This window comes from Papaver somniferum, chromosome 1 (assembly GCF_003573695.1).
Source record: "Papaver somniferum cultivar HN1 chromosome 1, ASM357369v1, whole genome shotgun sequence".
Classification (NCBI taxonomy): Eukaryota; Viridiplantae; Streptophyta; class Magnoliopsida; order Ranunculales; family Papaveraceae; genus Papaver; species Papaver somniferum.
This window is the reverse complement of record NC_039358.1, coordinates 181,606,152-181,610,870: the sequence shown is the minus strand read 5'-3', so window position 1 is coordinate 181,610,870 and position 4,719 is coordinate 181,606,152. Positions and strand designations below refer to the sequence as shown.

The window sequence follows — 4,719 nt, the reverse complement described above, 5'->3', positions numbered from 1 at the left end:
TATTAACAAATGTTGGCATATCATCACTTGGTTGAGGCTTTTGTTGTATGGGGCACATTGGAGCCTTAAGATTCACGTCTTGGGAAGATGGTTGGCTAGGTGGAAATTGAGTTGGTTGGTGTTAGAGCACTGCTCGGCCGAACTCGCAAGCGTTGCTAAATCAAGCTTGTTTGTCAAGTTTAGTTGCCAAAACTATAAGTCTTGATTTCTAGTCTACTTATAGCTAAGCCTCGGACTAGGATAGTAAGTGTAGTTGAGCTCTACACTCCACGACGTTCATCATGCAAAGACGAAGAAATGCTCAAGGAACTGGTGGAACTTCATCGACAAAAAGGTATGTGGAGACTTGAACTTATCTATCACTCAAAATTCTATCTATTCTATCTCCTATCTTGAGACAAAAGTGGTATTGCTATATAGACTTCGATTATACACAATTGCTATTTCGAGCCGAGTTTATCTTGCTTATCTATTTCTCGAAATATGTGTTGGTAAGATTTCGCTTTGGCTAAGTTCATCTTTACTCGTGCCGAAAGTCATGTTGATTATTTCAATAACTTGAAAATCGCTTTGATGAAAAATAGTTTGTGAATAACAACTATATAACATCCTCTAAGAAAGTTTCAATGATTGAAATGAGAGTTTAGAACATGTAACCATCTTTGGATATAAACATAGTGTGTTCTCACATTTGTGTAAAAGTCCAAAACCGGGAACCCAAAGTATGCGTACCCGTACGCGTACTGGAGGTTGTTGGAAATCCGGGTGAGTATGCGTACCCGTACGCGTACTGGCGGAAAGTTCACGTCTGTGAATTTATGCTAGAGTTTGAAAGTGAAAAAAAAACTCAATCCGGTTACTTAAGTACACGTACCTGTTCGCATACTTAGATAGGTTACTTGATAAGCACGAAAATGCGACTTTCTGCTCCCATTTTTACACTAGGTAGGTCTCGATATTTCACTAATAATTATCTTTTAGAGCTTTTACAGGATTAGCAATTGAAATCCGTTCACCCGGAAAATAAATGGCTTAACTAAAAGCTAACTGGCATTTGCGGCGATGAGCACCAAACTGACTCATGACACCAAAAAGATGAGGCACCACCTAACCATTCACGGCAATAGAGAAAGGCAGGAGGTCCTAAATTCCACTATGGGTTAAAGGCTGAATAACGTGGCACCATCTCCTCCACACGTTTCAATGCGAGTTGTTAAGAAAGGCATCACCTGTTCTGTACAGAGTAAAAGAAATGTTCATTTCTTATTAAGCTGGTGATGCTCTTATAGCAAGGAAAGAGATCCAAGCAGCTGTTGTTATCAAATATTTACGGTGTTGGTCTGATTTAGTGTATGCAAGAATGAGGATTCAAGTTCTTCTCAAGGTAGCGACATCAATAGATCTATGGGGTTTTGAACTGAGAAATTGGAGGTTCTGATGGCTGGAATTAATTTGAGCCGGGGGTGATTGAATTAAGTATAGATGGTTACTGTGAACTCTTGATTCGAAGAAGAGATGTTGTGTTCACAACAGCACCAGGTCTTGAGGGTTTGATTTATCGAAGGGTGATGTTCCAAAACAGCAAAAAAATGGATCCGAGGTGTCGTGGGGTTGAGAATCAAGCCAGTTGATTCAAATATTCTCAACAACAACAATTGAATTTTGGGGATTTGGCGTCCATTGACGTTTCTCAGTTGAAACATCTTCTGTACGAGATGGATAATTGATGTATGCTGAGATAGGTTGGTATTTGGTTGCATTTGAATTGAAATTCGGGGAGAAAGGAAGGTGTTGCTACAATGAATGTTGTGATTACGAAAGACATGATATGTGCTCAAGATCAGCAAGATATGAACAGCAGAGCTGTATGGTTCGATTCAGTGAAGTAGTTATGCCTTGTATGATTAGTTCTTAGGGCTTTTAAGAAAGCTATGTGTAGCTAAATCCATTATTAGGATGAAGGAAAAACTTGTAGGTTTAAAATTACTTACCTTTTTAAACAAAGGTTTTCACCAACTTTCAGCTTAATGTCATGTGTTTGATTTTCTCTTCAAAGGTTTATTTTCTATTCAATTTCTCATATTCTATGTCATGTATAGTCTATTGTTAGGTTGATAGAAATTCTCATTGAACCTTGTTACCAATTGATTTATGAATATTCTTAGACTAGTTATGCCTTGTATGATTAGTTCTTAGGATTTCTACCTTCTAGATCGAGAACAAACATATCCTCTTGATAATTCTTATCTATTGTTCTTAACTGAAATATCTTCCGTGTTTCGATAGATAGGTTTGCTATTGTACATGAGTCAAATGAGACCTTTGTGAAAGACATAAGTGAAGCTTTAGCCTACAACGGATTCTGCAACCCTAATATTTCCACATCCCTGATTTACAATCTTTATAAATCTTCTTTGTTTATTTGTTAGCTTACTTTCTTAGCACAACAATCTTCAAAATATTGCATCTTGATTAGTTAGTTCTTGATATTGATCAGTAATAGTTTTCACACTCCTTGAGGGAACGAACCTTGCTTGCTATTGTGTGCAATTTTGACACCGTGCACTTACGGTAAAACAAAGTCGGTCTACCGACCCATCAAGTTTTTGGCGCCACTGCCGGAGAGTGGTTGAAAAATACTCTCTCTAATTGATATCGTTTATTTTCTAGTCGTAGTTTATTTTTTATTTTCTGTACATAGTTTATTTTCCTTTTTCTTTTAGAATTCTTTTAGTTCTTTTTACGCAGTTTGTTTAATTTTATTTAGGTACCTTAGTTTGAAGAACACAGTTGAAATCTCTCCAAAATAGGCAGACAAGTAAGTATCTGAAACACTCGCGAAGCTTTTGCAAGGCGAGTTTGAACTGAATTCTGCATTTTGTTAGCATATGCAATATCTACCTAGTAGTTGGGATAGAGAACAATTATTCGTCTTGTTAAAGTAATCATTTATACATGACGAGAACTGATGATGAGGGTACGAACCCCCCGGTTAAAAGTTTGTGAGACTATATGTACCCAACTAGAGTCTCTCAACTTTCATGTATTGTTTTGCCTACCACTACAACAACCTATGAGATTAGAGCAAGCACCATTCAGGCACTTCCTAATTTCTATGGTAAGGAGAAAGAAAATCCTTACTGCCACATTAGAGATTTTGAAGTGTTGTGTGGTACAATGAAATTTAAGGATTTAGCTGATGAGTATCTTAGACTTAAGTTGTTCCCTTTTTTCTTGAAGGGTAAGGCAAAATCATGGTTAAACGCATTAGCTCCTTCATCAATTAGTACTTGGGATGCCATGATTAATCTATTCTTGTATAAATTCTTTTCTAGGCATAAAATTATTTCCATTCGTCAAAAGTTGAATAGTTTTTCGCAACAAGAAGGAGAATCTCTTTATGATTATTTAGAGAGGTTCCATGATCTCTTGCTACAATGTCCACACCATGGATTTGATACTCCTAGGCTCACATTGATCCTTTATGAGGGACTAGATTTCAGAACATTGACTATGATAGAATCACTATGTGGTGGTAATTTCCCTGATAAGACTGCCGAAGAAGGTTATAAGTTTTTGCATGAAATAGCCGAAAAACCCCAAGAGTGGGAGGCTAGAGAACCCATAATGACCAGTACCAAAAGGGTTTACAAAGCTGACCATGAATTCGACTTGAGTCGTTAGAAAGAAATGCTAAAATTAAGCATGTTGAGTTTATGGCACATACATCTTCTATTACTAATGATTTTTCTGACCAAAGATCTTAGTTTGGAAGAAAGTATGAGTTTATTTATGCAGGCTACTCAAACATCTATGGCGAACTTACAACAACAACTAAATCAGATTACTAGCTGATTGGATGAGCGAGTCAAGGGTCGTTTCCCGAGTCAAATGCAGCTTAACCCCAATGGTTCTTTAGAGGTCAGCACATCTGGTGCTGATCCAACTCATCATATTCAAGGCGTCACAACCCTCAGGAGTGGACGGGTCATTGATAATCATGTTAATGATGCCGAGGAGAAAGTGCAAGATAATAACCCGCCTACTATTACACAGGTTACCCCTTCAACACAAAAAGAAAACGATGAGACCGAGAAAGGTAATTCTGAAATTTCTTATGTTCCCCGCGCTCCTTTTCCTCAAGCATTGGTACCTCGTAAGAAATGAGCTAGTCCTGATGACATCTTAGAAGTGTTTAAACAGGTTAAAGTCAACATTCCCCTCTTACATGCCATTAAACAAATTCCTTCTTATGCTAAGTTTCTAAGAGATATGTGCACTGTGAAACGAAAATTGAATGTGCATAAGAAAGCTTTCCTTACCGAACTGGTAAGCTCAATTATTACACAAAAAACTCCACCCAAATTTAAATATCCAGGTTGTCCAACGATTACTTGCACCATAGGAGAACATAGGATTGAACATGCATTGTTAGATCTAGGGTCTAATCTGAATCTCCTGCCGTACTCTGTATATGTGCAATTAGAACTTAGTGATTTGAAACCCACTAATGTTACCCTCCAATTGGATGATAGGTCCATTAAAATTCCTAGAGGAGTGGTAGATGATGTTCTTATATAGGTTGAAAGTATTTTTTTATCCTGTTCATTTTATTGTTTTGGATGCTCAACCTGTTTTTAATCCTAGTGGGCAGATTCCTGTCATTTTTAGGTAGGCCTTTCTTGGCTACCTTTAATGCGGTTATCAATTGTCGAAATG

General features: G+C 37.4%; 1 non-coding gene across 1 annotated transcript; it reads right to left on the bottom strand.

Annotated features, from left to right (window-relative positions):
* Window positions 1-3,351: 3,351 nt before the first annotated feature.
* Window positions 3,352-3,455, bottom strand: LOC113341752. Its single transcript, XR_003356120.1, has one exon. It is a non-coding gene; the product is annotated as a small nucleolar RNA R71 (small nucleolar RNA).
* Window positions 3,456-4,719: the final 1,264 nt, after the last annotated feature.